The sequence below is a fragment of the Marmota marmota genome, unplaced genomic scaffold (genome assembly GCF_001458135.2).
Source record: "Marmota marmota marmota unplaced genomic scaffold, marMar, whole genome shotgun sequence".
NCBI classification, from domain to species: domain Eukaryota; kingdom Metazoa; phylum Chordata; class Mammalia; order Rodentia; family Sciuridae; genus Marmota; species Marmota marmota.
The window spans coordinates 8,715,591-8,725,160 of NW_026000205.1; the positions used below are offsets into that span (position 1 = coordinate 8,715,591).

General features: G+C 44.2%; 1 protein-coding gene across 4 annotated transcripts in view; it reads left to right on the forward strand.

Annotated features, from left to right (window-relative positions):
• The window catches only part of Fbxo17 (F-box protein 17), a 25,678-nt gene that overhangs the window by 358 nt on the left and 15,750 nt on the right, over positions 1–9,570 (forward strand). The window contains exon 2 of one of the 4 annotated variants that reach the window (XM_048790926.1): positions 8,178–8,364. The exons of the other annotated variants lie outside the window; for them this stretch is intronic. The gene's annotated coding sequence lies outside the window, so the exon portion shown is untranslated. The remainder of the gene's footprint in view (positions 1–8,177; positions 8,365–9,570) is intronic. 4 annotated transcript variants of the gene reach the window in all.

The window sequence follows — 9,570 nt, forward strand, 5'->3', positions numbered from 1 at the left end:
ACCCCTGGCCGCCGGTGCCCCGGGTCCCCGCAGGCTGCGCGTTAGGAGCCCGGGGCCTGGGCTTGGCTCAGCAGCCTGCAGGGTGGCGGTGGCCACGCCTCCGCTTCTGAGTTCGCCCAATTTACTTTGCAAAGCTCAGGATTTATTTATTTTTTTCCTCAATGAACGTTCTCCTTGTTCCCTCAACTTCAGACAGCATCTGTTTGCTTCCCACTTTGAGAGAGTGAAATATTACGAATAGGTTTTTAAGTAAAGAGTAATGGTTTAAATGTCCTGGGAAGCCACCAGAAGAAAAGACAGTGGGACCCAGAGAGCCTCCGAGCTGGGGTGGTGGTAGTGGGGGACAACTAACAGTCGTTTAAACATTAGCTGCTCTCCTGCTGGGCAGAGATATCTATAATTTTTTTTTTGGTAATTGATTTACTTTTCAAAAACGGATAAAGTATCTCGTAATCGATCGTGCATATTTTTTAACTTTTTTCTGCTATGTATTCCTTGGGTAAATGCTTCCAAATCTTAAAAGCAAACTTTTGGATTATTTCTTCATTTTTGAACTCTTAAACAATGTGTCCATTGATCCCTTGCTTAAAATAGGAGACGACTTTCATCAGCTCCACACTTCCTGTCTTTTCCATATAATCATAACATGATTCTTAATTTCTCTATTGACTACTTTCTTAACATAAAATAATTTCTTAAACTTTCGTATTTCTAGGTTAGGGGGATGGCTCAGTGGGCAAGCACTTGTCCAGCATGTGTGAGGCCTCAGGCTTCATCCCCAGCACCACAATAAATAAATTAATTAAAAAATGAACTTGTATTTCTTATTCCGATAAATATACCCAGTATCTGTTGACACCTCCTCTTTGTAAGGCCTGGCTAAGGAGCATACTTTAAAAGATACATTTAAAAAAAAATAAATGGTCTAAATATACATGTAAATTATAAAATGTTTTTAGCCAATCAGGTTGTATATACAGCTCCTAAATCAAATAGAAGATGAGCCTACCAACTTTTTTTTCTGAGATTAAAAAAATATAATTTCTTTAAAGAAAAAATGAAGTGGGCCGGGCATGGTGGCACACACCTGTAATCCCAACGGCTCAGGGAGCTGAGGCAGGAGGATTGTGAGTTCAAAGCCAGCCTCAGCAACTCAGCGAAGCCCTAAGGAAGTCAGTGAGACCCTGTCTCTAAATAAAATATAAAAAAGGCTGGAGATGAAGCTCAGTGGTTAAGTGCCCTGGGTTCAATCCCTGGTACCAGAAGAAAAAAAAAAAAAAAAAAAAAAAGAAGAAGAAGAAGAAGAAGAAAGAAAAATAAATAAAATAAATAAATGACAGTGGTTTGAATTAAGAAAACCAGAGCTGGGCACAGTGGTACAAGTCTGTAAACCCAGCAACTTGGGAGGCTGAAGCAGGAGGATCATGAGTTTAAGGCCAGCCTGGGTGACTAGTAGAGCAAACAGAGGGAGTACAGTATGGCAAAATGTTCATTTTACTATTCTTCAAAGTTTTCTACATGATGAAAATGTTAAAATAAAAAATTGGGAAACATAAAGCAAAATTATCTAGAAATGAGGAAAGTGATAGAAGAGATTCATATAGTGGCACAATCTACAGATCCTGTACATTATTAGGATTCAAGTCCTAGCTCTTAGACAAAATGATGGGAGTCCTGAGCTCCTGAGTTAGGCCCCAAGTGACAAGACCCAACCAAAATGGAGTCACTCATGCCAAATGCTACATTATCACGGAAATTTTTTTTTTCTTTTTTTAAAGAGAGAGTTAGAGAGAGAATTTTTTAAATATTTATTTTCTAGTTTTCGGCGGACACAACATCTTTGTTTGTGAGGATCGAACCCGGCCGAACGAATGCCAGGCGAGCACGCTACCGCTTGAGCCACATCCCCAGCCCATCACGGAAACTTTTAAAGAAGCAGATGAAACCCCAAACACACCATTTTTCCTAAAAAACAAACAAACAAAAAAACAAAAAAAAAAAACCCAGACATCCCTGTCTACCTGAGTCCGTGTGTAAGGAAGTCCCCTTTGCCATAACCCCTCCAGAATGTAACCTAAATAACATGATGTTGGCCAATCAGCTTTTTTGGCCCTATTGTTTTATTCCCTCCATCTCACCTTACAAAGCCCACTCTTCTCCCATGGCTGGTAGGACCTCACATTCCGTACTGTAGAATGGAGGCTGCCAGAGCCGTGCATAGTGGCCCGTAATCCCAGCAACTCGGGATGCCGAGGCAGGAGGATCTCAAGTTCAAGACCAGCCTCAGCAACCTAGCAAGACTCTTTCAAAATAAAAAATAAAAAGGGCTGTGGATGTAGCTCAGTGGTAGAATGCCCCTGGGTTTAGATCCCCAATAACATACACACACACACACACACACACACACAAGGCTACTCTGATTTATGACTTGTGAATAAAAACTAATTCGATCTATAACTAAATTTGTTGTGATTTCGTCTTTCACCATGGCTCTACCACAGTCTTGCCAGGTAACTTTGAGGACGTAGCTTCTCTCCTCCAAATCTCAGTTTCCCCATGCGGAAAGTAATGTCCACCTCATGGAATTGTTGGTGAGTTTTCCCTGAGGTTTTGTAAAGTACTTCCCACCAGCCCAGAGCAAAGTAGATGCTCAGCTAACAGGAGTGTTTATTATTTGGTGAAGGAGTTTTCTTGACTACCACCGTCTGTTTCCTGTGAACACTGGTAACATCATGACCACTGTTGGGTACTCCCTTCCACTCTTTTTTGCTTGGGGTGGATTTTTGAACTGGGCATTTTTTTTTTTTCCTTTCCTTCTTAAAATTCCCGGTGTGGTTTTGATTGTGCCCTAGGGACAGTTCTTGGTCCTGCTGTGTTTCATCTGGTGATTTCCTAAGGCGTCTCCCTCCCACATTCCTCCTCAGAGTTCCAGTGAGGCATGATTCCGACACATGGAGGCCCACGCTGGGGCCCTAGCTGCTAATCATAGTAACACACTTCTACCCGCAGCTAACATTTGTTGAGGGCCAGGCCCTGATCTCATCTGATTTCCCCACAACCATGAGGCCAGGGAGTTACTAGAAGTCCACCGGCGCATTTGGGAAACTAGACTTTTCCAAGATTAGGCAAATCCTGACAGGACCAGGGAGCCCTGGGCAACCAAACACATTCATAGAGAGGTCTTCTCCTCCTCTGCACTTTTGCTTGTTATGGTTACAATTACCCTATGTCAACTGCAGTCAGAAATATGAAATGGAAAATTCCAGAAATGAGCAATTCATGAGATTGAAATGGCATGCTGGACTGAGGAGCATGGCGAACTCTCTTGATGTCCTGCTCCTTCCTTCCTGGGACGCAGATCCATCCTTCGTCCTGTGTTCGCAGCCCCCTCTTAGTTACTTGGAAGCTGCCTTAGATCATTAATTATCAGGTGGCTTGTGGAAAATCCCAGTGCTCTGTTCAAGTCGCCCTTACACAGCAGCCTAGGGTTGGGCCACGATGCCCGGATGCCTGCCCTTTACCTCTGTTCATCTCATCAGGCAGGCACCGTGGCATCCCACAGGATGACAGAAGGCGAGGACAACCCCATGCAGATTGGAGAGAGACTACATTTGAAACTATGCAATGGCACCTATCTGTGATCCCAGTGACTCGGGAGGTCGAGGCAGGAGGATCGCAAGTTCGAGGCCAGCCTGGGCAGCTTAGCCAGATCCTGTCTCAAACTAAAATTGAAAAGGCTGGGGTTGCAGCTCAGTGGTAGAGCACCCTTGGGTTCGATCCCCAGTACTGGGCGGGGGCCGGGGCAGGGAGGGAAAGAAAGAAAGTCAGAAGCTGAGTTCAAATCACTTTTAAGACTTGGTGTTGTTAAAACTTTCTATTTTATTATTAGTCACTGTTGTAATCTCTTACGGTGCCTAATCTATAAATTAAACTTTACTGTAGGTGTGTGCCCAGGAAAAAACAGTCCATATAGGTCTGAGTACCATCCCTGGTTTCAGGCACCCCCTGGGGGTCCAGCCCCCCACCCATAAGGGCACTCCTGGATTTCTTCAGTGAAAGGCCTGCTTGTCCTTGGGAAGACCACACAAACCTCATGGCACTTCAAGTCTGCCCCTGCCACCAAATGGGTCTGGGAATAACTCTCAGTTTTCAGAGCTTTTGGGTTTGGGGGTTGGGGACAAAGGACAAATCTCAGAGTCAAGAAAGGGAAAGCCGGTGGGGTGTGGAGGTGCATGTCTGGAATCCCAGCCACTTGGAGGCTGAGGCAGAGGATCCCAAGTTCAAGGCCATCCTGGGCGATTAGCAAGATTCTGTCTCAAATATAAATAAATAAACAGGACAAGGGCTGCAACAGTCGTCGATTGTTCTGGGGCTCAAACCTCAGTACTGCCCTCTCCCCCAAAATGTGTGTAAATAAATAACTAAACATCTCTCTATAAAAGCCACACAAGGCTGATCGACTACAAAACAATTACTGCGTCCCCTCTGCCCAGGATGACCTCCTCTGCCACCTGTCATCAGCAATTCCCCAAACCCATGGCCCGTGCTAGCCCCGTGATGCCCTCTTGCCCAGAAATTTCCCAGGACTGGGATGATGCACATAAAGAACGTCCCCAACAAATACGGATGATTATTATTTCCACTAAGATACAATTAGACATGTCCTTCTCTGGTTTATATTATCCTGGTGTTCATGGATAGCACTATTTTTCTTAATTGTAAAATATAACATCCATACAGAAAAGGGTCTAAATCTTGCATATACAATTTAACAAGTAATTATAAAGCAACTACCTGAGGAACTTGTGTCCAGGTCAACAGGGTCATTGCTAGCTCAAGTTTTCCATTTGCTCCTTCTGGTTAGGAACCCTCTCTCTCCCCAGGATCCCACCTTCAGGACTTTGAGGAATCACCCTAATGACCCTGGGACAATAGGTATAGCCTAGGAAGTTTGCGGGATTCTTCTGTTTAACAGCCTTATTAAGAGGTGAAATTTAAAGCCGGTGCTGTACACGCCTGTCATCCCAGTGGCGAGGCTGAGGCAGGAGGATCATGAGTTCAAAGCCAGCCTCAGCAACTTAGAGAGGCCCTAAGTAACCCAGCGAGACCCTGTCTCTAAATAAAATATAAAAAAGGCTGGAGGTGTGGTTCAGTGGCTGAGCTCCCTGGATTCAATCCTCACTACCACAAAAAGAAAAAAGAGGTGAAATTTACAAACTTGCGAGCCATAAGTCAGCCCCCTTAAGTGGAAACCTCAGTGACTTTTCGTGATCTTGCAGTTGCTGCAGCCATCATCACAGTTTAAGAGCGTTTCCGTCACCTCCGGAAGCTCCTTTTGCCTATTTGTAGTCACTCTGTTCTCCCCCTGGCCTCACTGCAAAAAGGCAGTGTCTGTATCTATAGACTTGCCTTTTTCTGAACATTTCATTTAAGTACCTGTGTGACAGGGAGTCTTCTCTGACTGTCTTCCATTTAGCACACTGGTTTGGGGTTCATACTATAGCATATTTGCTCTTTTTTATTGCTGAATAGTACTCCATTGAATGGACATACCACATTCTGTCTAGGTCACCAATGAGTGGACATTTGAATTATTTCTGAATGTTCAATGCTGATATGAACAGTTGCATCTGAGTCTTTGTGTGGATGTCTGTTTTCATTTATCTTGGGTAGAAAATCTACTTAGAATTGTTGGATCTCATGGTAAGTTGATGCTTAGCTTTTTTTTTAATATTAAAATTTTAAACAAGCTTAAACATGGATATACAGGTTTACATTCCCACCAGGTCCCAGTCGTCTCCAGATCCCCCACAACACTTGTCAACAGTGTCAGTTTAAATAATAGACATTGTAATGCCTGTGAAATGTCTTCTGGAGATTTTAATTTGTATTTTCCTAATGCCTAATTCCATTAAGCAACTTTCATCCACTTCTTAGCCATTCCTGCATCTTTTTAAATTAATGTCTATTCAAATCTTTTATCCATTTTAGTTGGTTTGTCTTGTTAGTGAATGTTCAGTGTTCTTTACATATTTTGAATACAAGTCCTTCATCTCTTTTGCAATCTGATTTGCAGTTTTTTCTGTCCATCTACAGCTTGAGTGTGTGTGTGTGTGTGTGTGTGTGTGTGTGTGTGTGAGTGTGACCAGGGATTGAACCCATGGCCTTGCCCATGCTAGGCAAGGATTGTTTCATTGGGCCATACTCTTCTCTTTTCGTTTTCTCAAAGGTTTTGATTTGTTTTCTTGATAGTGGTGCTGAGGGCCAAACCCAGGCATGATGGACAAGCGCTAATGGGGTCTTCTGAAGTACAAAAGTTTTATTCTTTTTATTTCATTATATTTTTATTTAACTAGACTTATTTTTTTGGGGGGGGTGTATTTTAACTAGTTATCCATGACAGTGGAGTGCACTTTGACACATTATACGTAAATGGAGTGCAACTTCTCATCCGTCTGGTCTCATCTGTCTGGTTGTACGTGATGTAGAGTTGCACAGGTCTGTGTACTCATATGCACGTAGAGTCATAATATCTGATTCATTCTTCTATCCTTCCTACCTCCATGTCTCCTCCCCTCCCTTCACTCCCCTCTGTCTGGTCTAAAATACCTTTCCTCCCCCTCCCTATTGTGAATTAGCATCTGAATATCAGAGAAAACATTCAGCCTTTAGTTCTTTGGGATTGACTTATTTTGTTTAGCATGATATTCTTTAGTTCCACCCATTTACCCTCAAATTGCGTTATAATTTCATTCTTCTTTAAGGCTGAGTAATATTCCATTGAGTATATATACCACAGTTTCTTTATCGAATCATCTGTTGAAGGTCATCTAGGTTGGTTCCATAGCTTACCTATTGTGAATTGAGCTGCTATAAACGTTGATGGACTATGTCCCTGTAGTATGCTGATTTTAAGTCCTTTGGGTATAAACTGAAGAGTGGGATAGCTGGGTCAAATGGTGGTTCCATTCCAAGTTTTCTGAGGAATCTCCACACTGCTTTCCAGAGTGGTTGCATCTATTTGCAGTCCTACGGCAAAGTATGAGTGTTCCTTTCCCCCACATCCTCACCAACGTTTATTGTTGCTTGTATTCTTGGTGATTGCCATTCTGCCTGGAGTGAGATGGAATCTCAGTGTTGTTTTGATTTTTTTCTTTTATCTTGATGGTGTCTGGTTTGTCTTTTTTTCTTTTGAAATTCATATTTTTGGGCAGGCATGGTGGCACACTCCTATAATACCAGCAACTCAGGAGGCTGAGGCAGGAGGATTGCAAGTTCTAGGCCAGCTTTAACATCTTAGCAAGGCCTTAAGCAAGGCCTGTGGATGTGGCTCAGTGGTAAATCCCTGGGCTCAATTCCTAGTACAGGAAAAAAAAAAAAAGAGAGAGAGAGAAGAAAAGAAAAGAAAATCACACTCTTGGTATTGTATCTAAAAAAAAAATCTTTGCCTAAGTTGAAATCACAACATTTTTCTCTTTGTTTCTTTCTAATAGTTCTGCAGTTTTAACTCTCGGGGTGGGCAGTGTGGTGCTGGGGGTGAAAGCAAGGGTCTCACACATGATAAGCACATGCTCTACCACTGAGCTGCACCCCCAGCCCCAGTTTTAACTCTGAAGTTGAGGTGCATGATTAATTTTGAGTTGATAGAGTGTGAAGCAGTGGTCTAAAATTCAGTTCTTTGCATGTAGATTTCCAATTGTCCTAGTACCAGTTGTAGAAAAAAGACACTCCTTTTCCCATAAAAACCAATAAACAAGCTGGGCAAAGTGGTGCACCCCTGTAAACCCAGAGACCCAGGAGGCTGAGGCAGGAGGATCGCAGGTTCAAAGGCAGCCTCAGCAATTTATCGAGGTCCTAAGCAACTCAGTGAAACCCTGTTTCTAAATAAAATATAAAAAGGGCTGGGGATGTGGCTCGGTGGTTAAGTTCCCCTGCGTTGGATCCCCAGTATAAACAAACAAACAAATAAAACAATAAACAGAGCCACTGTAAAGAGAACCCTCCTAGTCTCCAGGTCAAAACGGTTCCTTTTTTTTATTTGTGGTCCTAGGGATGGAGCCTGCCAGGCCTGGGCTCTACCTCTAACTCACATCCCCAGCTCTGAATCCTTTTTCCTGGGCTGCATTAAACGGATCTAACACAAATAAGGTTTTAGTTTATTTCTCGAATTCTTGAAGGTCCCTGGTGGAGCTCAGGCGTGGAGAACGTGCCCAGCACACTGAGGCCTTGGGTTCCACTCCAGCCCTGCACCAAAGAAAAAGATTCTGGAGACCAAGGAATCTGTGAAGTAATGAGCCGCGTCAACTGCTAGCCAGAAAGGACCGGTAGGGGACAAGTTCCAGGGACGACCAGCAGCTAGGCCAGGTAACAGCTCAAAACCCACCCACCAGAGCTGGCAGCCGGGAGCACCTCTGTGACTCTGGGGGAGGGAGGGGTAACCGTTTCCACTGAAGCTACCTGGGATGCGGTGGCCCAGCAGAAGGTTGGGAACCCAGGACCGACTGTGGGAAGTACCTGTCGCTGGGTAGGGTTGGCTGTAGGCAGATGCAGGGTGCCGGGTGGCTTGGCCACCAGGTGTTTGAGATAGGATTTCAACATCTGGTCAGGAATGTGGGGCTGGTGATTTTGCTGGTTTGGCCGCAGCTGGTAACTGGTGAGTGTCCCTTATCTCTCCTCCCCTCTGCGCTCTGGCCCTTAGAATTAACACCTCACATTGTTTTCCTCTTATTACTCATTAATTAATTAACTAATTATTCCCTTCTGTGAGAAGCTTCTTCCTGTTAGGAATCATCCAATCCACTTCTTGGATCTCTGTCCCTTCCCTTTATAGTATCGGCTGACTGTTTTGTTGAGCACGTCTCAACCTAAGTGTGTTTAGGATTAGCTGCATCGTTGACAGGTCCCTGGGCAAAATGAAAATGTGGGGCCCCTTGCTCAGAATTTATTTTACCTGTAATCCCAGCAACTCGGGAGGCTGAGGCAGGAGGCTCACAGGTTGGAGACCAGCCTGGGCAATTTGGTGAGAACCTATCTCAAAATAAAACAAATAAAAAGGGCTGGGGTTGTCGCTTGGTTTGGAGCTCCCTGGGTTCAATCCCTAGAGACACACACACACACACACACACACACTCGGGACAGCAGCAGCAGAATGTTAAACAAGCCTGGGCCGTTGTGCAGGTCCAAAGCCCGGGAGGCTGGCCCTAGGTGTCTCGTGAAGGTTTTTTCTTCTCTGTTTCCTCTGCATTGTCTCTTTGTCCTCTGGGGTCAGTTCTGCTTGTGGACTTCCATATTCGGTCAAGCGGCTCCTGTGCAGGTCACCACTTCTGGTGATCCTTGCTGTCCAAACACTTTTCCAAACAAGAGGCTGGGTGTCTGGTCTGGGCTTCCTGTGTGTTTTGGTTTTGATATGGAGCTATTGTAACAGAGTCCTGCTCCCCCAAGCCCCTTGCCCAGGTTCAAAGGATGCCTGAGAACTCTGTTTTTTGCAGGGGGCCCTGTTGGTGGAGGAAGCCTGGATTTCCATCTTACTTACTTTCTTCCTTTCTTTTTTTTTTTTTTTTTTTTTTTTTT